Raw genomic sequence first — 26288 nt, 5'->3', positions numbered from 1 at the left:
GGGAGGAGGCCCGGTCTGCGCCTGGGGGAAGCGCTCCCCGACCAAAGGCTGTGGTAGGCCGGCGTTGGGGTGAAAAGTGGGGCATTAATGCAGAGTTCGCACACTCTGCTTTCCGCCCCCAACCTGCAACCTTCTGGATTTAACACGTCTCCCCACCCCGCCCTCAAATCAATCCCAGAGTTTCCCTCTATTGTGCACCCCGTTGTCTCTGACACTGCGATGGCCCCGCTGAGCGTCTCCCTGGGTTCCGCAGCTTTACCAGGGGCTCGGTGGGCCTTCCACTCATTCTCCCCGGGGGGCAGGGAGGTAAGGACAGCGGTCTGTCCCTTGCGATACTGCCCGCGAAGGTCCTGTTCGGGGAGCGCTGGGTGGCTGGGCGGGATGTGCGAGTGTGTGTGAGTGTGAGAGAGAAAGAGAGAATGTGTGTGCGCGCGCGTGTGTGCGCGCTGGCGCGCAGCGGGAGGGAGAGAAGGAGGTACCGAGGGGGAGGCAGCGGGCAGAGGAGGGAGAGGGAGGGAGGGCAGCGGTGAGGCGGGAGGGGTCGGGGCTGGGAGGGGGAGAGGCTCCAGGCTTCAGCAGTGACACTCGTAGCGAACACACACTCCTCCCTCGGAGCCGCGAGAGAGCGGACGGAGCTGAGCTGCGCGCCCGCCGCCGCAGCCGCCGCCCGTGCGCCCGGCTCGCCCCGCGCTGGTGCCGCGAGCAGCAGCCTGCGGAACCCCGCTCCGGCTCCGCTCGGCGCCGCAGCATTCCCCCGGCTTCTGCTCGGCGCCTTTTAAAAGGACCTCCCGCCGCTTCCCGACTCTGCCCCGGGATTCCCCAGCCCCGCGCGGCTCTCGGCTTCACTTCGCAGCAACTTCGGCGGCCGCGCGCCGCCCGCCCTCGCTCGCCTTTGAAGTTTGCTGAGCGGATCGAAAAGTTGGGACTCTTCAGCCGGTTGAATTTTTCTTTTATCTGCCTCCGCCCCCGGCCTCCAGTCTCCCTGGTTCCTGGATACCCGTGCTTAGCATCTTGGCAGGGTCTGGGGACGTGGACTGTTTCGCACACCACACCTCAGGGAGGGACTTTTCCTCTTCCCCATAGGAAAAACAAACACATCTTTTTAAGGTAAGTAGCAAGAGGAAAGCAATCCCCCAGTCTCCCCGACGCTTTAGCCTGCCACCCTGAGACCTGGCACAAGCAGTGGTTCAGACTGGAGGGCTTGTCCGGGATGGGGTGTTGAGGCGCGCGTCCCCCAATTTAGAAGGGCCCAGGAAGGTTCTCGCCGGATGAGGGGTGTAGAGCAGGTTTCCCTTGGTCGTTCAAGTTGCTTTCGTCGCCGGATGGCCCCGAGAAATGTTAGGAGGTGGACAGAAAGCGCAGTGGTGGGGACGACGGAGGTACCGGATACCCCGGAGGTGCGGCGGAGTCCGGGAAGCCTGGATGGACTTGGCCTGGGCGATTACTCTGCCCGCCTGCCGGGAGAACTGTTGTCTTCCTCCCCAGGTTCAAGCCCTCCGCCCTCCACTGGAGAAAGTCTACGGCACTGGGGTTTTGCGGGGGGCGTCTGCGTGTGGGACGGAAGGCAAGAGGTCCGGGCAGCGCGCGGGTGCCCTGCAGGCGGCCCGAAGCGGCAGCCCGGGCCGGTACTTCGGTCGTCCTCCCCGGAAGACCCCCCACCGCTCTGGCTCCTCACTTGTCCTCTGCGAGGTAGGCGAGAGCATCGTTAGAGAAACTAACTTGGGCTGAGTCGGGCGTCCTAGGACCGCCTGGTACTTTGGCTGGGAGAGCAAAGCCGCCACCGAGGGGACACCCCCCTCCCGCCCTAGCCGGGGCAACTGGGGGTCGTTCCCTCGCCCCGTCTCTGAGCGATTTGGGGTACGCGCTAATCCGTGCTACCTTCTTCCAGGGGTGAGAGTCGCTGCGGCTCCGACACTCGGGAGTCAGAGCGGGTAGTTTCAGTCCAGCTCTTTTTTGGGGCGCTTCGCAAACTGCTGCCTGTGGGGTGCGATTTCGTTTCGTTGTGCGCGCGTGGCCCCCCTTCCTCCCCGCCGCCCCGGCCCGGGCGGAGGCGTGATGCCCGGCAGTGCTGCGCACCAACTCCGCACCAGCTCCTCGGAGTTCGCCGCGGGCACCGCTGCGCGGGCGCTAGACCCGCCAGGTCGGTTCCCTTCGCGGCCCCTTTCTGGGCGCTGTCCATCTCTACCTCTGACTGGCTCCCTGAAACCGAGACCTTGAGCGGGAAATGAACCTGAGCAAAATGTCTGTCTTGTTTTTGTTTTCTACTGAGTTCTTTCTAACAACTTTGTAAGATTGGTAAATTTGTTGGTTTCTCATCTTCCGATCCCGCTAAATCGCAAAGAAGAATTTAGTTTTTCATTTAGTTGATCTCCCCAAACACACTACCCTCTCCTCCCCCCTTCAACCCTCCCCCCCACCCCCGGCCTCGCTTCCTGAACCCTTTTTCTTTTCTGAAGGAGGGATCTCCGCACCACCTCCTCTCCTCCTCCCACCCCGTCCCTGAGCGCCTGTGAGAACCAGGGGAGTCATCAATGGAAATAAATAGGACCCTGCTCCTTTCTCCGCCCCCTTCAAACAAGTAAAATCCTCCCTGGGCTCCCAGAAGTAGAGATAAAACATCCTTCCCAAGGGAACGGTTGTTGAGGATTTGATGGGATTGAATTGTTTTATTATCCCCAAAGAAGTGATGGATGGATGCTAGAGGGAATCTGTGTATAAAACAGAGTGTAAGTGAGTACTCTCGGTGTTTTTATTACTCATTACTGTTTATTAACAATGATAATAAGGGCATAAACCTAGCTGAGGACTATGTGTATATTTGGTCTGATTTTATGTCAGTCTCTTATTACAGTGGTTTCAGAAAGTGAAAACACCAAATCGGTGTTAATTCCTCACACTCATTCTGCATATGGGATTAATCAGATGTCAAAAAGATACTGTCATTTTACCAGGCTTTTAATCCATGAACTTTTGGAAGGTTGAGCTCTTATGAAATGTCATTTAACTCAATCTGTCTTCTTAAAGTTTAAAAATCTTGGCACCATAATTAATTATGGTCCCAATTCCCATTTTCAATCTAAACCTATATTCAGGATTATATTAAAATACCCCCTATTTTTCAAAAGTGAGTCTTATGAGTTTAAATTCTTGGAGAGAGAAAGGGAACAACTGGGAATGAGGGGCCCAGAAATTAGAGAAATTAGGACTATTTCAGATTCCTCTCAAAAAATCCTTTATATCTTCCTTTAAAAAAAGAAATTACAAGTTCCTTCTCCGCACAGTTCTTAACTTCAGTGAATGTCCTTAATCTTTACCACACATTTGAAACTTAACAGCTTGCAGCTTTGTCTGTATTATTGTTTTCATTTTTGTGTCAGGACATTTTATTCATTAAACCTGTATGTCAGAGACTTAGGCTCAGCATGGCGGTAACACCCTGTTTTAATTAGTAACTACCATAAAAAAAGAAGCTAGAACTCTGTAATAGGCCTAAATTGCTATGAATTATGTGTGTTTTTAATTACGCATTTATTTCAGCAGAAGTGAAGCCATGAATATAAAACTTCTTTTAATCACTTACAGATACAACTTTTATCTCTTCAGAGATAAAATATACAATTAAAGTAGCCTTCTAAGACTAAGGGAAGCCCCTACCTTCAGTTTATTTGTCCTGGGTCTATTTAACATTCATAGGGTAAATATGAATGTTAGAGTAAAAACTGATGTCACAAGCCTTGGCAGTATCATGCAGAGGGAAAGTTACATTGAAAGTAGCCACAGTGGGTCAGTCTTCAGATAACTTAATGCAGAGTTTTGTTGTTGTTTTTTTCAATTGGCTTTCTGAAACTTGGCGATCCAGATTTTAGTTTTCGTACTTGGACTTATCAACCAGGCTCTGTGGGAAGGGGAAAAAGGTATATTCTAAAACTCTTACAAACTATTTGAAATGAAGGGGAGGAAATAGAAATAAAGCGTATCTGTTGTTTTCTTCCTATATTTATTTCTATAGCAGTTCTAATTCGACCTATCTAGAGGTCAGAGTTTTTATTTTGAAACTGATTGTGTTTTTGTTGTCATTGTTGGTAGAACATATTACTTTGGTATGATGGAGGAGCAGATACTGGAAATGTAATGAATGTACCTGAATTAACAGAGAACATAAGAGCAGTGTGTGAATGCCGCATCGTATGTGCTGATAGAAATTATTTTAATCTCCCTTTCTGAGTTTCTCTGCGACAAGGAAGTGACCAACCAGTGCCTTCTCTCACTTTTTTTGCTCCTTGCCAGGTTTTGCTTTGGGGAGCCCTGCATCCAGCTGGTTAATGATTCAACCTTGCCAGAGCAGTTGCCATAAGCTAATGATTAGGAAGAAAGTATATCCCATAATCATCTGTGGGTCAAAGGAAAGCATAACCTACAAAAATAATTCAGCTAATTCATTTGACCCTGAAATAATATCTAGACCTTCTAAATGTTTATTTTGGAATGATTATTCTGAAGAACATATAGTTTATTCTTCCCCTGTTGGTTCACAGTCATTTAGCAGAAGCCACAGCATACCTAAATAGTAAACTACACCAAATCTTTGCTTTGAAAACTGATTTTATTAATGTTTATTTGGTTTCTTAAAAATATTTTATGTTTTCATTTATGTGCAGCAAAATTCACTCTTTGTGGTGGAAAGTTCTGTGAGTTTTGACAAATGTGTGAAATGATGCGTCCACCATCACAGTTATACCACAGAATAATTCTTCCACAACAAAAATTCTCTCATATTATTTCTTTGATGTTATCCTCTTCCCTAACCCCAATTCCTGGAACTGGTCTGTGATCTATGCTCCTTTCTAATAGTATTGTCTTCAAAATTGATTTTAAAACCAGAGTCCTCCAGTATTACGTATTCCATTTAAAAATACTTTGTACTTTATGCCCTGATGTTAGGACAAATTCTGTTGTATTTTCCCATTATAGTACAAATGCAAAATGAAATGACACCTAGGATGTCTGCAGTCATGATTCCATGTTAATTTCCACAAAGGAAGAAAAGTAAATAAGAATGCTGATATTGTACTGTATCATACAGTGTGTGTTGACCATAAATTCGCTTGTATTTTGGGGAAAAACCACATTACTTCATTGTAAATCTGTGTTTGCTTGTGTGCGTGTATGTCATGTATTTCTTGCCACTTCTGAGATGGCACCTGGCATTTACTGTTCCATAGCTCACCAGTGCCCAGCCAGTGCCAAAAGCAGTATTCTTGGCTGCTTAGTTCCTAAACACATAACCCAAAGATATAATACTCACCTCTTTATTTTTGCGTTTTGTATTTTACTAAAAACTGCATACCAATATTTTAAAGTATTTTAAAATATTTGGAAAATATTAATATATACTATCCCTTCCCAAATAAAAAAGGAGTTGTTAGTTTTACATTTTAAGAATTAAGGGTAAAGAATTCAATCAATATGGAGTAAAAGCCTGTTAACAATATGTTTCTGTAGCTTTTTCCTTTTGGAATGAAGAGACAGATTTGACCACAGAACAGCTGGGTGTTGGGTCCTGTTACAATGTCAACTTTTTTAAAGGAACTCACTGAGTTAGATTTGATTTAAACTTCACTTTAAAGTCCACAGACCTCATGTTTGTAAGTATAGAAACTTCCGAGATTACATGTCATTATTCCATCAGTAATTTCCAGAGCCTTTGGAAACTCATTTATTTTAGTAAATTGATGGATCAGTCTCTGTTTTCATTTGTTAATTTTTTCCTGTAGCAAATTTGAATGTTACACATATTTCCTATATTGAATGTTTCCTATTTGAATGTTACACATATTTCCTATTTGAAATGTTTCCTATATTTATTTTTAGTTTCACTTATGAAAACTCTGAAATGAATCTTTTCTTTTTAAAAAATACATGGACAGAGGGAGTAGTAGACGTGTGTAATTAATTTACCAAACGTCTCTTTTTATAATTTGTTGCCTTTTTTATAGCTGTGAGAAAAAACATGTGTAGGAATAATGGGGTTACATAAAATTTGGAAGGAACTCGATAAAACCATGATCGCACATGATTAGAAGTCCACTCTGAGACACTGACTTGGCAGTGGAGACCTTTAAATATGATAACCAAATTATAAAAACGGAAGGAACAACATGCGTGCATGTCTGTTTTCTAATTGGAATGATTTCAGCTAATATCACAAATAGTGGTGACCCACTGAAGTTAATGGAGACTGTACAAGTTTCTGTCAGTGTTTCTTCTCTCTAAGAGGAAATCAAGGTAAACACCCTTCTCTTCCAGCTGTGTGCTCAGAGAACACATATTCCACAACCGGAAGACACAGCCAAAAATTGGACTATACTCAAATGTGCATTTTATCAACAACTAAAAATCACCGTAATTATATCTTCTTTTCTGAAGCAGTGTTCCTCTGTATATGTATATATACAGACTTAGATAAAATATGAGACTGAAATTTAACATTTTCTAAAGTAAACAGTAAAATCTGAACTTGTAAACTAAAAGGACCTTTAAAGTGTGGTATCTGGGCCAGGCGCAGTGGCCCATGCCTGTAATCCCAGAACTCTGGGACACTGAGGCAGGTGGATCACCTGAGCTCACAAGTTCAAGACCAGCCTCGGCCAGAGCGAGACCTCTTCTCTAAAAATAGCAGGGCATTGTGCTGGGTGCCTGTAATCCCAGCTGCTCAGGAGGCTGAGGCAAGAGAATCGCTTGAACCCACGAGTTTGAGGTTTCTGTGAGCTATCATGCCACAGCACTCTATGGAGGTGACAAAGTGAGACTCTGTCTCTAAATAAAGTCTGGTATTTTGTTTTTGAAATCACCATGGCTTTTTTTTTTTAATTATAATATAGGAACTATGAACAAGTGAATATATGCAATATAGATAATACTATATCCAGACAATTGGCAAACAAAATGAGGGGGCAGCATTTTGGTAATTTTCCTGAAAATATTATGTTTTAGAGAAAAAAGATAGCATAAAAGGGCCTGATTGTTTAGGATTACTTTCTCCAATTTAGATGCAATGGTGGTAGGTGCATATTGAAGTGTAGATGGTTACAATTTATAGCACATTATAGGGAAAAGTAAGCCACAGTAATCCATATACAACTTGGAGATGGCTTTGATGGTTCTCTGAGTTCAATTTACATGTACACTAAGCCTCTAGGCCTTGCCAAGTAGGACATTATTCATTTTATTCTAGTTATGAAATGCATTTCTCACTGAATTATCAGTCATGTTTTTAAAAACTCAAAAATATAAACGTACTTGATCCATTTATCATTAAAAATCATAAAAAACATATAAATAACTCTTCAGCTATAATGATACACTAGTGTGTATATATAAATGTCATGATGTAGAGCTAAATAATATGTATGTTGATAACCCTCGATAAATGTTAAATTTCATATCAAATTATAGCATTCACTAAAATTCATTGATACTGTCAAAAGCTTCAAATTTGGATTGATTCAGAAGTAATTGGACCCTGTAATTGAAGAGACATTTGTTGCCTGCAGTTGTAACACAGATCGCTAGCTAAAACACAAACAAAATGGAAAAAAGACAGCAGTCATTCTTTGTCTCCCCAAGTCTCTGACATTGTCAGGTCTATGAATGATCTGTTGAAGTTTGTGAAGATGTCTATGAAAATACATTACATTTTTATGGAAAAATAAAACTACCTCTAAAGGGGAGATAGACACTCTAATGACTACAGCATCAGGATTCACCATAATAGTAGATGAAGTAACACGTGGGTCTCACAAGAGATACCAACGAAGCCACCCTGACCCCAAATGTTACCTAGGCCTCTCAGGGCACTAACACATTGCCTGAAAATTGATTTTACTTTTACTTTTAAAGCACTACAATAAAAATGCGTAATGTCCTACTTCTCAATGTCTACACGTTTTGTATTGTTCCCTGTAAATATGAAAATAGCCTTGCTATGGCAAACAGATACACTGATATCAGCTAACATCTTACAAAGATATGTTACTAGCTAGATAAAGCAAGGTAGAAATGAGGAGAACTCAAGACAAAATTTTAGAGAGGGTGAGCTGTGTGTGTGTATGCATATATATACATAGCCCGCAGCCTCTACTTTTTTGGACAGTCTACCTTTAGTATATACCTGCTGTTTATTCTGGTCCCTCATAATTCTGTTTTTCAAATTATAGGGTAAATTATATCCTAGGCCAGCTTGATGAGCTATTCTTAGAAGGATGTGGTAGTTTGTTGAATGCTGTGGCATCACCATCTTGAAATTCTTAATTTTTAAACAAGAGCTTTTGCCATGAGCACTGCAAATTTTCATTTTGCATTGGGCCCCTCAAATTAGGTAACCCATCCTCATTATGCCCTGGTGTGAATTTAAAATGTAAAATTTTGATGTCCAGGAAGTAGAACATTAGAGATTACCTTTGCAAGGTTAGACCCAGAGAACATGTGCGTTTTAAAAACTTGTATTTTGACCCACCCGGACCTCTGGAAGAGCTGCCCCACAACCCGTGATTGGCACCCTCCCGGACCTCCAGAAGAGCTGCCCCAGGACCCGTGATTGGCACCCTCCTGGACCTCCGGAAGAGATGCGCTGGGACCCTCCCAGACCTCTGGAAGAGCTGAGCCGGGACCTGCAATCAGCACCCACCCAGACCTCCAGAAGAGCTGCCCCACGACCCATGATCGGCACCCTCCTGGACCTCCAGAAGAGCTGAGCCAGGACCCTCCCAGACCTCCAGAAGAGCTGGGCCGGGACCTGCTACCCTGCCTGCTGAGCCTCCTAACGCCCTAACCAGGAACTCTGGGAGTAGTGCAACCCCGTGTCCTCCGTCCTGTACCCTCCCTGCTTCCACACCGGCCTGCTTGTCTGGCCAGGGACTCTGGAGGAGCCCTACCTGCCTCTGTGTGGAGCCCTTCTCCTGGCCAGAAACTGCGGGAGCCTTGGGCCCTCTGTGCCAAAGTCACTGGGTGCCAGGCACTCCCAGAATCATGTGCACCACCCCCAGCCCCGTTGCTGGATCCGGGAGGAGTGTCACACTCCAGGGATGCTCCCACAACCAGAACTCCCTGGCTGGGGCAGCCCCAGAAGAGCTACACAGGGTCACAACCTACAAAGATCAGGCAACAATAGATTGATCACCCCGGGGTCTAATCTTGGAGAGACACCACCCCAACTCTGAGGACAGCCAGAGGCAACAGTGAAAAACAATCATGAGTCAAAATCAAACGAAAAACTCTGGCAATATGAACAATCAAAGTAGACCAACTCCCCAAAGGAACAATGGGGCAGACACAGCACAAGATCCCATGCACAAACAAAGAGCTAAGATGTCATAAATTGAATACAGAATCTGGATAGCAAATAAGATCGAATTAGAATTCCAAGCAGTAACCCAAAAGATGTCTCAAGAATTCAACGAATTCTAAGACCAAGTGACCAAAGATTTTGACACATTGAGATAAGAAGTTGCAGCCCTCAAAGATCTGAGAAACACAGTAGAATCCCTCAGTAACAGAATGCAGCAAGTAGAAGAAAGGATTTCAGATGTTGAAGACAAAGCTTTCGAACCCTCCCAAACTCTCAAAGAGGAAGAGAAATGGAGGACAAAAATAGATCACTCTCTCAGAGAGCTCTGGGATAATATGAAGAAAACTAATATTCGTCTTACGGGGATCCACAAAAGCAATGAAGTGGCTTCACAAGGCACAGAATCTCTTCTCCATGAGATTATGAAAGAGAAATTTCCAGACATGCCAAGAGAATCTGAAATTTAGATAGCAGTTTCAGAACTCCAGCACGACTCAACCCAAATAAGACATCCCCCAGACACATCATAATCAATTTCACTAAAGTTAATATGAAGGAGAAAATTCTGAAAGCAGCCAGATGAAAGAAAACCATCACCCACAAGGGCAAGAATATTAGAATAACTGCAGATCTCTCTTCTGAAACCTTTCAAGCTAAAAGACGATGGTCAGAGATTTTAATCTCCCTAAACAAAATAACTTTCAACCCAGGATCCTGTAGCCAGTTAAACTGAGTTTCATTTATGATAGAGAAATTAAATACTTCAATGACATTCACATGTTGAAGAAATTTGCCACAACTAAACCAGCTCTCCAGGATATTCTCATACCTATCCTCCATAAAGACCAGTGTAATCCTCCACCACAAAAATAAACCCATCCAGAAAATTTTGATCAAATTCCAACTTCCACAGTTGCAAAAGGATTATAAATGTCCACCGGACTCTCGAAAGGCTTATCAATATTCTCAATTAATGTGAATGGTTTAAATTGTCCTCTAAAGAGGCACAGGTTGGCTGACTGCATACAAAAACTCAAGCCAGATATCTGCTGCATACAAGAATTGCATCTTACATTAAAAGACAAATATAGACTCAAGGTGAAGGGATGGTCAACTATACTCCAGGCAAATGGAAAGCAGAAAAAAGCAGGCATTGCAATCCTATTCACACATGCAATAGGCTTTAAACCAACCAAAATAAGGAAGGATAAGGATGGACACTTCATTTTTGTTAAAGGTAGTACTCAATATGATGAGATTTCAATTATTAATACTTATGCACTCAACCACAACGCACCTCAATTTATAAGAGAAACTCTAACAGATATGAGCAACTTGATTTCCTCCAGTTCCATAGTAGTTGGAGATTTTAACACCCCTTTGGCAGTGCTGGATAGATCCTCCAAAAAGAAGCTAAGCAAAGAAATCTTAGATTTAAACTTAACCATTCAACATCTGGACTTAACAGACATCTACAGAACATTTCATCCCAACAAAACTGAATACACATTCTTCTCATCAGCCCATGGAACATAATCCAAAATCGACCACATCCTGGGCCACAAATCTAACCTCAACAAATTTAAAAAAATAGAAATTATTCCTTGCATCTTCTCAGACCATCATGGAATAAAAGTTGAACTTAATAACAATAGGAATCTGCATACCCATACAAGAACACAGAAGTTAAATAACCTTATGCTAAAGGACAGATTGGTTATAGATGAGATTAAGAAGGAAATCACCAAATTTTTGGAACAAAACAACAATGAAGACATGAATTATCAGAACCTCTGGGATACAGCAAAGGCTGTCCTAAGAGGGAACATTATAGCACTGCAAGCCTTCCTCAAGAAAACGGAAAGAGAGGACATTAATAACTTAATGGGACATCTCAAGCAACTGGAGAAGAAAGAACATTCCAACCCCAAACCCAGCAGAAGAAAAGAAATAACCAAAATCAGAGCAGAATTAAATGAAATTGAAAGCAAAAGAATTATACAATAGATCAATAAATCCAAAAGTTGGTTTTTTGAAAAGATCAATAAAATAGATAAACCTTTGGCCAACCTAACCAGGAAGAAAAGAGTAAAATCTCTAATTTCATCAATCAGAAATGGTAATGATGAAATAACAACAGACCCCTCAGAAATTCAAAAAATCCTTAACAAATACTACAAGAAACTCTACTCTCAGAAATATGAAAAATCTGAAAGAAATCGACCAATACCTGGAAGTATGCCACCTACCAAGACTTAGCCAGGACGAAGTGGAAATGTTGACCAGGACTATATCAAGTTCTGAAATAGCATCAACTATACAAAATCTCCCTATAAAGAAAAGCCCAAGACCAGATGGCTTTACGTCTAAATTCTACCAAACCTTTAAAGAAGAACTAGTACCTATATTACTAAACCTCTTCCAAAATATAGAAAAAGAAGGAATATTACCCAACACATTCTATGAAGCAACCATCACCTTGATCCCCAAACCAGGGATAGACCCAACAAGAAAAGACAATTATAGACCAATATCACTAATGAATATTGATGCTGAAATACTCAATAAGATCCTAACAAACAGAATCCAACAACACATCAAAAAAATTATACACCATGACCAAGTGGGATTTATCCCAGGGTCTCAAGGCTGATTGAATATACATAAATCTATAAATGTAGTTCTGCACATAAACAAATTAAAATATAAGGACCATATGATTCCTTCAATTGATGCAGAAAAAGCTTTTGATAGTATCCAACATCCTTCATGATCAGAACACTTAAGAAAATTGGTATAGAAGGGACATTTCTTAAACTCATAGAGGCCATCTACAGCAAACCCACAGCCAATATCGTATTGAATGGAGTTAAATTGAAATTATTTCCACTTAGATCAGGAACCAGGCAATGTTGCCCATTATCTCCATTGCTCTTTAACATGGTAATGGAAGTTTTAGCCATTGCAATTAGGGAAGAAAAGGCGATCAAGGGTATCCACACAGGGTCAGAAGAGATCAAACTTTCACTCTGCACAGATGACATGATCGTAACTGGGGATTCTACTACAAAATTTTTAGAAGTGATCAAGGAATACAGCAATGTCTCAGGCTACAAAATCAACACCCATAAATCTGTACCTTTTATATATACCAACAATAGCCAAACCGAAAAAACAGTCAAGGACTCTATTCTTTTCACAGTATTGCCAAAAAAAAAAAAAAAAAAAAATGAAGTATTTGGGAGTTTATCTAACAAAGGGCATGAAAGATCTCTACAAAGAGAACTATGAAACTCTAAGAAAAGAAATAGCTGAAAATGTTAACAAATGGAAAAACATACCATGCTCATGGCTGGGAAGAATCAACATCGTTAAAATGTCTATACTACCCAAAGCAATATGTAATTTTAATGCAATTCCTATCAAAGCTCCATTGTCATATTTTGAAGATCTTGAAAAAATAATACTTCGTTTTATATGGAATCAGAATAAACCTCGAATACTCAAAACATTACTCAGTAATAAAAACAAAGCAGGAGGAATTTCACTACCAGACCTGAGACTGTACTATAAATCAACAGTGATCAAAACAGCATGGTACTGGCACAAAAACAGAGAAGTAGATGTTTGGAACAGAATAGAGAACCAAGAGATGAATCCAGCTACTTACCTTTATTTGACCTTTGACAAGCCAATTAAAAACATTCAGTGGGGAAAAGATTCCCTATTTAACAAATGGTGCTGGGTGAACTGGCTGGCGATCTGTAAAAGACTGAAATTGGAACCACACCTTTCACCATTAACTAAGATAGACTCTCACTGGATAAAAGATTTAAACTTAAGACATGAAACTATAAAAATACTTGAAGAAAGTGCAAAGAAAACTCTTGAAGGAATCGGCCTGGGTGAATATTTTATGAGGAGGACTCCTCAGGCAATTGAAGCAGTATCAAAAATACACTACTGGGACCTGATCTAACTAAAAAGCTTCTTCACAGCCAAGAACATAGTAACTAAAGCAAGCAGACAGCCCTCAGAATGGGAGAAAATATTTGCAGGTTATGTCTCTAACAAAGGTTTAATAACCAGAATCCACAGAAAACTCAAACGTATTAGCAAGAAAAGAACAAGTGATCCCATTCAGGGTGGGCAAAGGACTTGAAGAGAAACTTCTCTAAGGAAGATAGACGCATGATCTACAGACACATGAAAAAAAGCTCATCATCCTGAATCATCAGAGAAATGCAAATCAAAACTACTTTGAGATATCATCACCTAACCCCAGTAAGAGTAGCCCACATAACAAAATCCCAAAACCAGAGATATTGGCGTGGGTACGGAGAAAAGGGCACACTTCTACACTGCTGGTGGGAATGCACACTAATACCTTCCTTTTAGAAGGATGTTTGGAGAATACTTAGAAATCTAAAAATAGACCTGTCATTCAATCCTATAATTATAGGATATAATTATACCCAGAAGACCAAAAATCACAATATAACAAAGACATCTGTACCAGAATGTTTATTGCAGCCCAATTCATAATTGCTAAGTCAAGTGCCCATCGACCCATGAATGGACTGGCAAATTGTGGTACTTGTATACCATGGAATATTATGCAGCCTTAAAGAAAGATGGAGACTTTACCTCTTTCATGCTTACATGGATGGAGCTAGAACATATTTTTCTTAGCCAAGTATCTCAAAAATGGAAGAAAAAGTATCCAATGTACTCAGCCCTACACTGAAGCTAACTTATAGCTTTCATATGAAGGCTATAACCCAACTATAGTACAAAAATATGGGGAAAGGGCCAAGGGAGGGGAAGGGAGCGGGGAGGTCAAGGTGGAGGGAGGGTAATGGGTGTGGCCACACCTACGGTGCATCTTAGAATTGGTACAGGCGAAACCTACTAAATGCAGAATACAAATGTCTACATACAATAACTAAGAAAATGCCATGAAGGCTACGTTGAACAGTTTGATGAGAATATTTCAGATTGTATATGAAACCAGCACATTGTACCCCTTGATTGCACTAATGTACACAGCTATGATTTAACAATAAAAAATAAATAAATAAATGAAAAAATAAATAAATAAAAATAAAAACTTGTCTTTCAAGTACAGTAAAATGAAAGATATGAGGTAACTCTTCTAAACAATTGGAAGTTTCTCATTGCCTCTAAAATCATCCTGATTGAGTAGGTACCCAGCTTCTTATACACTCAACCTTGTAAAACAGAGTTCTCTGACAAGAAATGTCCTCTTTGTTTCATTGTGGTACACAAGATGCCTCTGTATAGTGTAAGAAGGAAATATCAGAAAATCTATTTGTAATCACTTCAGTGAAATTAAGTTTTATGGCTGTTAGTTAATACTATACAAATTAACAAAGGCACTCTACTCAGTTTGTCAGATAGTCATAGAACAACCAAAAATGGAAATGGTGACAGCTTCTCTGAAGTAAAAATAATGCAAGAAAAAATAATGACATTCGGCTAGTCATGATGGTATGTGGCAATAGTCCAGTCACTTGGGAGGGTGAGGCAGAAGAATCGCTTGAGACCAGGAGTTCAAGGCTGTGGTGCTCTGTGGTCACACTCACTGCAGCCTGGGCAACATAGCAAGATCCCATCTCTAAAAAATAAAATAACAACAATAATGACATTCTAATCATCTCTGTTCACAAAACACCCCTCATATTAAGCAGAAAAAGACTTGAAATGTATAGTTTCACTCATTCTAATTTTGATAAACATTCCAGTATAGATATCCTTTGAGTATTTTTATACATTATATATCTATTTTAAATCACAGTTGTAAGAGTTTGGAAGACCACAGTGCAGACAATGCATTATAGAATGAGAGGTTTTGAAAGGAGGAGAGCAGGACGCTGAAAAATCTCCCAAATAAGTCACTATTGTCAGGAGTATTCTTAGTTACTTGAATAAGCATTTTATAATCCTCTGTTAATAAATGGATTTTATGCCCCACTATGTTCTGAAAATGTAGGTATCCTGAGAGTTTAAAAAATGCTTTCCAACATTTTTCATGTATATAGTTGTATTAGCCTATTTTGCTCTGCTATAAAGGAATACCTGAGGCTGAGTAGTTTTCGTAAAGAGAAAAGATGTCTTTGGCTCACAGTTCTGCAGGCTGTACAGGAAGCATTGCGCCAGCATCTGCTTCTGGTGAGGGATTCAGGGAGCTTCCAAACAAGGTGGCAAGTAAAGGGGGAGCAGGAGTGTCACACGGCAATATGAGGAGCAAAAGAGAGGAGGCGGTGCCAGGCTCCTCTGCCCAACCAGCTCTCACGTGAATCCGTAAAGGAGAACTCACTCATTATGACCAGGAGGCCCCAAGCCACTCAGAAGGGGATCAGCTCCACGCCCCGAACACCTTCCATCAGGCTCCACCTCCAACACTGGGATTCAGTTTCATCATGAAATTGGAGGGGCCAAACCTCCAAACCAAATCAATGGTGTTACATTTAAAGGTTTTCTTTGAAATTTTATTTTTCAGTTAAGTCAGCTATTAACTGATGTTAACATTTCTGGTCTTTGAACTTCCCAATAGAAATGGAAATGACTCTGTGTGGCAGTAATGTTATAACTTTACAGACCTCTCAGTTGGTTACAGGTATTCTACTTCCATCATGCTCCTTAATCCTCAGAGCAGCCCAGTGGGGAAGACTGAGAAATCTGGCACTCAAGTTAGTGAAAAGACCTAAACTCGCAGAAACTTTTTAAATAAAGTCATAATTCTTTGGTTTTAGAAGCAAAATTGATGAATATTTCTAAACATTTTAAGTGGAGATTATTTGCCACGTTAATTTGCCTGGACCCAATTTGCTTAAATTTTATTTATTTATTTATTTTTTTGCAATTTAGTGATTCAAAATATCATTTATTTAGCCTGCATATACAAGACCATAATTGTCAGCTGCCTAAGTACTAAATGTTTGTTTTTGGTGATAGTTAACTAATTAGAGAACTTTTTTCAGGAGAAACTGATGAAACTTTTCCATTTTTAAATCATTATTTAGGGCAACTTATCTTTGAGAGTAAAAATATATAGTTCTAAATCAGGCGTCCTCAGACTTCTTAAACAGGGGGCCAATTCACTGTCCCTCAGACCATTGGAGGGCCGGACTATAGTTTAAAAAAAAAAACTATGAACAAATTCCTATGCACGCTGCACATATCTTATTTTGAAGTAAAAAAAAAAGCAAAACAGGAACAAATACAATCACACCGTTTTATGTGGCCCGTGGGCCACAGTTTGAGGACCCCTGTTTTAAATAGTACTAAAGGCTACCAGTGATAAATTGGCAAATAATGCCCCACATCTTTCCTTCCAGAAGGTTAGTCTTTTTTAATAGGTGAAATCATTGAAAGTGAAATGGAGTTTCTATCTCTGAATATGCCCAGGTCCTGATGAAATGTCCTCCCCACACCCGCAGTCACCACGTGCACAAATTCTGCTCCAATCATAAAAGACAAACTAGGTTATCAATTTACTTTATTAAGCCTGCATATAGCCATGAAATCATCTCTTGAAAGCAAATCTCCTTTCCTTTCTTTAGCTCTCCTCTTGATTAGTCCAACGCACCAGCCAAATCTGGGTGTTAAAATGTTCTAAGATATGCTAAGAATTAAGACTGATATCTCTCTCTGCACACATATGTCATAGACAGAGTCTTCAATGTACCTTGGGACAAGTTGCTTGATAAAGGAAATAATAAAACATCTTCAGTATGTAGAGCCTAAGAAGAAAATTGTGAATTCAAAAAGTAAGTTATAAATTTATTACAGACCCATAAGCTGTTATCACTGAAAATTCTATAAGCTGCAGAATCCTTTTTGAAATTAGTAATTGGTAGTAATTCACCTCTGCAGTTATTCATGTATTCCATTAATTATGTGGCATTCCTGAGAGGTAAGAGGTGAAGTTAGATCAGTCTAAGATTTTTAAAATAAATAATTCAAAAAAAATGGATGAAATTGTATATTTCAGTGAAATAATGAGAACTATTATAGACATATATACAATACTCCAAGTAGCCTAAAAGTTTAAAGCCCTTTAAAATAGAAGAGAAAGTAAGTTCAGACAGTGAAAATGTTTACACACACACTCATATTAACACTGTAGCTACAAAATTCAATCTGTAATTTTTTTTTTAAATCTCTTAGGAAGCAGTGACAACAGCCAGGCAGTTCTGAAACCTCTTTTTCTCTTGGCAGGTCCTATTTTGCTTAATAACCACCGAACATTGTTGACCCCAACACTCACCAGCTGCAGCTTTTTCCTTAGTGCTTCCCGGTAAAAAAAAAAAAAAAAAAACCACACCTAACTGTATATCTTACTTCCTTGGGGGGATAAGGATGACATAATTGCGGGTCTGAATTCCCACACTAGGTCAGTATTTGAGGTTTATCATCTAACTGTTGTAGGTTTATGAGCTTGTTTGTGTATTACTTCATCATAATTCGCTATAAACTCTTTATTAAAGATGACGGTGGGATCTGTCTTTATTGTCTGCCTTCTGAAAGTGTCTTTTTCTTTAATCATCTCTTAATCCAAAAATAATAATGCGGAGCAGCCCAGGAACTGATTCTGATCCTCAACGCTTTAATCTCAACACGTGCATCTTAAATCTTAAAAAGCCTGAGCACACTCACCTTTGAACCAGTTTTAATCCATCTTTGTTTATTAAACAATATCCATATTCTCAGATACAGTGTATCAATGCTAAAAAAATACTATTAAGAGTTTACTGTTGTGGGCGGCGCCTGTGGCTCAACGTGTAGGGCGCCGGTCCCATATGCCGGAGGTGGCGGGTTCAAGCCCAGCCCCGGCCAAAAAAAAAAAAGAGTTTACTGTTGTTTGTGTGATTATTTTAAAAAATCCAACATCTTGGCCTTTCCTATGTGCTTCTTTCTAGTCAGTTTCTAATTGAATAGGGTCCTAACCTTTTACCTTATAGGTTAGGTAAATAAAGATAGAATAATCTGATCTTTAAACTCCTTCTCCTATCTCTGTTTTAAGAGCAAGTCAAAACCTGTCTTTTGCTGTTGAATAAAATTTTGCAAACAGTTTTGAGAAACTGACCCTACAGTATTTGAAGATAACTAGAAGTTGTTTAATCTCAAAAGAGCATTCACATCCATTATTTCATTTAATCTTACAATAATCCTGGGAATAATTGTCTCCATTTATGAGGTAATTGAGATTGAAAGAGATTAAAAGACTCACAGTACAAAAGCCGATAATGATGTAGTTAGAGCTTCTTCAGCTCAGATCTTTTTTAAGTTGAGTGACCTTTTTTTGTTTCGCGTTGGTTTAAGTGGACCAAAATTTGAATGAATGAATTAACATAAAAATTGCATGATAGTGGAGGATGGAAAAGAGTGAGAAACAGACCAAAAATTAAAGTCAGGTGTTTGCAAGAATATTCAATCCTGAATTGTCAGGAAACTAAGATGTAGAAAGAGCTGACCTAAGATTTTGTTGCTACATTAGCTAGGAGATGAGAAGGAATAAAGAGGGAAGTGATATGTTAACTGTTCTCTCTGCTGGGTTCTCCAAATCACTTGATTGTTAGGAACCAGTGTCCTTACAGAATATCATATAATCTTTCCAAAGATGTGTGTTTGTTTTGGAGGTGGGGCAGGAATTTTAGATTTTATAAAAGGGCTGGTAGAATAAATACATTTTTAAAGACTGTTACTTTTAAATTATTTCTTTTTGCTAAAACAAGGCAACTATATACTTCTGTGCCTTCACTTTTTTTTCTGGAAATAAAGAGTATAGAAAGGTTTGACCATTTTACTTAAGATCTCTGGTATATCTGCTCACTCATCTATCTGTGAATTATTATATTATCTTTATTATAGTTATTTTTAAATTACTACTTTGGCTTCATCTGGAGCTTTGACACTGAAGGCCACCACAAATTCTCTTCGGTAATAGACAGTCCCTAGTGCTGACACATCAAAACACCTGCTGGGGGAGTAGGGGAGGGCTGTGCTGGGGAGTGAAACTTCAGGACCATCACTTATTTGGGAAAATGTGAGATTAAGCCCCTGGAATGAAGCATCACTTTTTATTTTTATCACATAAATCACTATGTTATTTATTATTCTATGGTAGTAATAAGTGATCTCATTTTATAACATTGTATTAATTAGTGTTTTTCCAAACTCCATAAATTACACACTTTGATGTAACTGTGAATCTTGTCTCCTAAATGGTCTACTAGTCCATTATTCAGCATCAAGGTAAACATACACTACTCAGGGGGAATAAACTTTTCTTTCATGTAAAGAAAGTGGAGAAAAGAGATCACTGAAATAATATGGATATAATAACAGTCCTCTTATAAAAAGGAAGAAGGGATATGGACAATTTCTATTTCATCCATTCCTCTCCCTAAATAAATATTTAAAATATTAATAACCTTGGTAATTTTTTTTGTTTGTTTGTTTGGAGACAGAGTCTCACTTGATTGCCCTTGGTAGAGTGCCATGGTGTCACAGCTCATAGCAACCTCCAACTGCTGGGCTTAGGCGATTTTCCTGTCTCAGCCTCCTGAGTAGCTGGGACTATCGGGGTCCACCACAACGCCCGGCTACTTTTTTTGTTGTTGCAGTTTGGCCGGGGCCAGGCTCGCACCCACCACCCTCAGTATATGGGGATGGCGCCCTATCCACTGAGCCACAGGTGCCACCCATAACCTTGGTAATTTATGAAAATTAAAGATCAGAATATTTGAGCAACCAAAATCCTAGAGGTGAAAAATCATAGTGCTGTTACTGTCAGGTGGTAGTAGGTCTTAATATTTTGGGAGTTTCAAAAAACACATGGGAATCATAGGCTTGGAAGAGACAAGTCCGTCTATAACCTGGCTACACAGAGTGCCATTCATCAGCTAACAGCATCCAAATCTTCCAGGAGCTTGCTGGAAAGGACCATTTTCAGAACTCACCCCCAACCTACTCAACAAGAACCTGGATTTTGGCTCAGCACCCATAGCTCAGTGGTTAGCACCACATATACCAGAGCTGGGGGGGGGTCCAACCCAGCCCCGGCCAGCTGAACAACAATGACATCTGTAATAAAATAGCCGGGTGTTGTGGCAGATGCCTGTAGTCCCAGCTACTTGGGAGGCTGAGGCAAGAGAATCGCTTAAGCCCAAGAGTTTGAGGTTGCTATCAGCTGTGATGCCAATGCACTCTACCAAGGGTGACATACTGAGACTCTGTCTCAAAAAGAAAAAAAAAAAAAAAACCCTGGATTTTAATGGAAAAATTAGTGATTTGTGTGCACATTAAGGTTTGAGAAGCACCATTTATACCATGCCTGCTCTCAGATGGGGATGTATGCCAATCACATCAAAATTTACATGTTTTCAGAGTAAAGAAGCTCTCCTGGGTAATGGGCTGTGTTTATTCTTACCAATATTTTTGTATTCTTAAGGACAGAAAAGATGCTTCCATATACCGGGCCCCTGGGCCATCCCGCACATATCATTTATCCCTCCATACCAACAGTGTCCACTATGTTCCCCTCAAACGATTAAAGACACACTTCAAACTGTTCAGGTTTCACACAAAAACCCATAATAAGTTTAGCACCCCAAAATTGCCAAAAGCATGCATATTTCATTTCCTATTTGGCCTATACTATCTCTTTCTTTTTTACATTTCAGATTAATATGAGGGTACAAATGATTAGGTTACATTATTTGCATTTGTTATGTGAAGTCAAAGTTGTAGTTGAGCCTTTCACCCAGGGGTATGGTGCACACCTTTACATTGTGCCCATTAGGTGAGAGAACACCAATCTCTCTTCCTCCTCCCCTCTCTCTCCTCCCCACTTGAATTTAATTGTGTTTTACTCTCATGTGGGCATGTAGTTGTTTATCTATTGGTTTCATATTAGTATTGAGTACATTGGATACTTGCTTTTCCAGTCTTAAGATACTTTACCAAGGAGAATGTTCTTCAGCTGCATCCAGGTGAAAACAAAAGATGTAAAGTCTCCATCTTTTTATGGCCAAATAGTATTCCATGGTATACATATACCACAGTTTATTAATCCATTCATGGTTTGATGGGCAGTTGGGTTGATTCCACATCTTGGCAATTATGAATTGAGCTGTGGTAAATATTCTAGTGAAAATGTGCTTATGGTAAAATGATTTTTTTTCTTCTGGATAGACACCTTGTAATGAGATTGCAGGATCAAATGGAAGGTCTACTTGTAGCTCTTTGAGGATTGTCCATACTTCTTTCCAAAGAGGCTGTACCTCTTAGTGAAACAAATTCCATACTTCAGCAATAATGGCCAACCCATGAACATTTTCATTTCTATTTATTCATTACACACCCACAAAATGTCTTGATACCTGCATGATGTTGGGCTCTGTGATCAGCATTATCACTTGTAGAAATAATAGAATTCCTTTTCTACCTTGAGAGAATCTCAAGAATGTGTACAAACAGAATTGAAGATGCTCTTCAACAGAAAAGTATGCAACTAAGTTTTCCTGTCATTGTAGATGTTTGAGTCTTAACAAATGAGTAGTAGTTTGCCATCCAAAGAAGTGGCAAAGGCATTCTAGCAAAGGACGTGGCTATGCCAAAGCCCAGCGGCATATGGTGGGAATGTAAAAGCAGAATGTGAAGAGATTGGAGGAAATGAGTTTGGCAGAGTGAGTAGGGTCAAAGACCTTGCAGGCTATGGACCTTGTCCTATGGTTAATAGGAAGCTGTCTTTATTTCTCTTTTTTTGAACAGACGAGTAAGAGATTTTTGTTTATAAAGGTACCAACATGAGTACTTGTAGAAAATGAATGAGAGATGTTGGGAATAGGTATGAGAACGGTTAGGTGACTTGTAATAAATAAAAGCATTGGCAATTTCAATAGAGAAGAGAAGACAAATTTGAGGGAATGTGCAAAAGGTAGGTTGGCTGCATGTGAAGGTTAATAATAGGACATGGGGATTGAAAATTCAATAACATTGAGGCCCCTAGTTTAGTGATCGTGCCCTGCAATACCATGATTTTCAGGCAGCATCTTCGTGAACCCCTCAGCAGCCTCAGTAGGAACTACTGTTACATTTCATTCAACAAAACATGGAAACTGAGGCTTGAGTGTTTCCATAATCTGCCCACAGTCACCATGGTATGGAGCTGTGCTAGGAAAGGAATGAATGGAGCTCAGATTCAAATTCAAGCCTCACTCCTGAGTTGGAGGGGCCTCTGCTGAGTCATTGTCCATTGTTGAGGTTAGGTGTACAGGTTTTAGGAAGAAAACAGGCCTGGAGCTCCATCAGCTTCAAGGGTGTAGTAAACAGCCACCCCAACTTCCTTGCACAGTCCCAGAAATTTTAGGGATTTTTCTGAAGGGAAATAATTTCCCTTCAGACTGCCTTGCTCTCTGCTAATAGCTTCTTGAAAGCAGTATAATTCAGCCAATGTTTATCTAGTGCCTACTTTATGCTAGAAAACTAAAAACAGCTACATAGAGAATCTAAAGATAGGTTAAAAAATAATTTTTGCTTATAAATGTGTATCACGTAAGTCTCCTGGAAAGCTTTTCTAAAGGGATGAGAAAAAGTATATTTTTAGAAAATCAATAATTCATGTGAGATGAAATGCCTTAAGAAACAAAGTTTCTGGTTTCACCAGAGGATTGTGGTCCTGCCTTCTGGGCCTCTGGGGCCCCCAGGGGACTTGCAGTCCGCACTTAATAAACAGGAGTTGACTTACTGACAGTGTACTGGGAGAGCTCAGATCACAAACCATCTAAGGAAACACTACCCTGCCACAACCCTACTAAGAATCTCCCCCAAGATTTTACAGCACTCTTTTTTTTGGTTTCTCACTCTGGAAAAGTCAGGAAGCATCCTTCCTCTGTCAGAATACCTCCTACTTTTCAAACTACTTCCTTCAGTGTAACGGCTCCGTCAGATGAGTCTTTACCTTACCAAGCTCCAATCTCCTTCCCTCAAAAGCCGTGCTGGCCATTGGGGCTGGCTGGGCAAGCCAGAGCACTGTCAGTCGGTCTTCCATCTGGTAATGGGCCTCAAGGCATCTGCTGTCCTGGCTGGATTGAACACTGGCCAGCTATGCTTCATTTGACGTGATGGCCGGGGCCACAGTAAGCCAGGGCCTGTCTGGCTTCAGGTCCCTATGACCTGGCAACACGTCCCCCTTGATGGCCGATGGTTGCAGGTAACTCACCTGGAAGGACAGGCAGGAAGGAGGACAGTATCCTTCCTGTCTCTTGTCATCAGTATCCTCAACTGTTAGAAGTCCCTCTAGCTGTCACATCTTGTGTGGCACTGGATGGCTTACTCTTCAAGTTACTGCTGAGATGTCATTTCCTCAGAGAGGCCATACTTGACCACTCAGCCTAAAAGAGATCCCTCTCCCCCCAACTCAGCCCTTTCTTTTTCTTTCTTTCTATCTTTCTTTCTTTTTTTTTTTTTTTCTTTTTTGAGACAGAGTGTCACTATGTCGCCCTTGGTATAGTGCTGTAGTTTTACAGCTCACAGCAACCTCAAACTCTTGGGCTTACGCAACTTTCTTGCCTCAGCCTCTCAGGTAACTCAGACTACCAGCGCCCACGCGAACACCCGGCTATTTTTTTGTTGTCATTGTCATTGTTGTTTAGCTGGCCTAGGCTGGGTTGGAACCCGCCAGTGCTGGTGTATGTGGCTGGCGCCCTACCACTGAGCTACGGGCACCAACCCAGCCCTTTCTACAATTCCACTTCAGCCTCTTAGCCCGTAGTGTTTACAGGGCTCTTCGTTCTCTGGAATCATTGTATTAATCACATTTCCTCGTTTCCTTGCTTGTGGTCTCTCTCACTCCTGAGTAAAAGCTCCACAAGGCCAAGTCTTGTTTGGTGTGACATTCCTAGTTCCTCAGGTGGCGCCTCGCACAGAGTAAATACTCAATCACTAGGTTGTCACATCAGCCCGTCAGCTCTACAACTCCACCATGCTTGCTCTTTGAAAAGTTTCTGTTGTCACTGCCTTGTTGGTGGGTGTCACTGCTTATTACATCAGTAGAAGCTGGGTTATAAAAGATTTCTTTGATCCAAACTTCAGGGAGGATGTTGCCCATGTGTTTAGCAGACAGAGCTGGCAGAATCGCCAAAGCAATTTTTAAAACCAAATTTGTCCTAAGTACAGGAATATCTGTGCGCTTGAATCATTTAAGTACCTTGTTTTGTTAGTATGGTAAGTAGAACTAGAAAAAGCCTTTTGACTTTTTAGATCCTTTGAGAAGACAGTACGTATGACTTGAGTTAGATACATAGAAAGTATACAAAAATTGAAGGCTGTCAGTGATAGATGACTGAAAAGCTACATAGGTTATTTATTTGTTTATTTGTTTTTGACACAGAGTCTCACTCTGGTGCCCTGACTAGAGTGTGGTGGCATTATAGCTCACAACAACCTCAAGTTCTTGGGCTCAATTGATCCTCTTGCTTCAATTTTTCTATTTTTAATAGAAACTGGGTGTCGCTATTGCTCAGGCTGATCTTCAACTCCCGAACTCAAGTGATCCACTGATCTTGGTCTCCCGGAATGCTAGGATTACAGGCGTCAACCACTGCTCCCAGCAAAGATACATAGTTTTTTAGAATCTTTTTTCCCTGCTACAGTATTCCATTTCATTTTTTCAGTTTCATCCTTGCTGTCGCAAAACTAATAATGATCTCAGTTCAGAAGACAGAGTGATAATTCAGTTTGGTCACTAGTCCATCCGTGTTTAATGAGCACTTAACATGTATATTATAAAAATGTATAATAGATTGCTGATTTTTCTCCTTAAGGGTATTATATTTCAAAGCACAGTGTCTGTCCTAATGATACTGCCGGTCCCTTTTTTAATCTCCCTCGCCTGTGTTTCCTGCCTGTCTCAGAGGTGGCGGTTGGTTCGCTCCTCATCTTCTCTTCCCTGGACTCACCATCTGCCTCTTCCTTGCTCAGGCCTGTGTGGTCCCCTGCATTCCTGGGTTCTTACAGTGCCTTTAGGATTCCCCTAGTCATGGTGCTTTTTTCCAAAAAAGTGCCTAGTAACAGAAGTTGTATGACTTTGGCAGGTGTATATTTGTAGGAAGTTTCATGAGTTTAATTCATCCTATTCAGACACAACTTACAAGTGGGTCCAGTCACATGTACCAAATAGTAATATTTTCTTGTCAAATTTTCTTCATAACTTCTGTATCTGTTTTTCTTAGTCTGTTTCCTTCTCACTTGCTATATAAACAACCACTTTCCAGGACTAAAATATGGCGTAGAACTTGTTCCTCCTTCAGGTATCTTTGACAGATTAGTTGGCCTCTAGTATTTTGTGTCCCTTCACTTGAAAGTTCAAAGAAGTGTGGACTGCAGGGATGTGCTTACCCCCTTTCTCCAGCCTGTCTCCCCAGCCTTCCCTGTCTCTGGTAAATCTCATTGTCCGCCATGACAATGGAAATCAGAATTTTCATTTTTTTAACTAACACCTCGTCTTACTTTCTATCGTGGGCTTTCCTCTTTGATGCTTCTTATCACATAGAGACTGCCTTCCTCTTTTCTGTTCTAACATCTGACTAAACATAATAATTAGTTTTTAAAACTTCCCTATCTGAAATGGGCAGCTGTTCATAACTTATTTGATGCCACCTGGAAATCCTCCTTGACAAATCTTATTTCTGATTTCTTGATGTTTTATCATTTTATCGTGGGTGTGTTCTTACAAATAGCATGTTCTCTTTTCCTTTCTATCTGTAACTAACCTGCATATTGTGGTGACCCAATCTGTAACACATATTCCCAGATTTCTCCATTCTTCTTCATCTCCTATACAAACTTCAAGCCACCACCTGCTCACCTGGGACAACAGCAGTGTCCTTCATCTGATCTTTTTGCTTCTACA

General features: G+C 40.7%; 1 protein-coding gene across 2 annotated transcripts in view; it reads left to right on the top strand.

The window, feature by feature from the left end:
- Nucleotides 1–245: 245 nt before the first annotated feature.
- Nucleotides 246–26288, top strand: part of NDNF (neuron derived neurotrophic factor) — a 46313-nt gene continuing 20270 nt past the window's right edge. Inside the window, exon 1 of one of the 2 annotated variants that reach the window (XM_053595113.1) lies at nucleotides 246–347. The gene's annotated coding sequence lies outside the window, so the exon portion shown is untranslated. Of the gene's footprint in view, nucleotides 348–1386; nucleotides 1690–26288 lie in introns of those variants that run through there. The other variant, XM_053595110.1, reaches the window with a different exon arrangement.

Source organism: Nycticebus coucang, chromosome 1 (assembly GCF_027406575.1).
Source record: "Nycticebus coucang isolate mNycCou1 chromosome 1, mNycCou1.pri, whole genome shotgun sequence".
NCBI classification, from domain to species: Eukaryota; Metazoa; Chordata; class Mammalia; order Primates; family Lorisidae; genus Nycticebus; species Nycticebus coucang.
The sequence above is the reverse complement of the archived record's forward strand: the minus strand, read 5'-3'. Positions and strand labels throughout refer to the sequence as shown.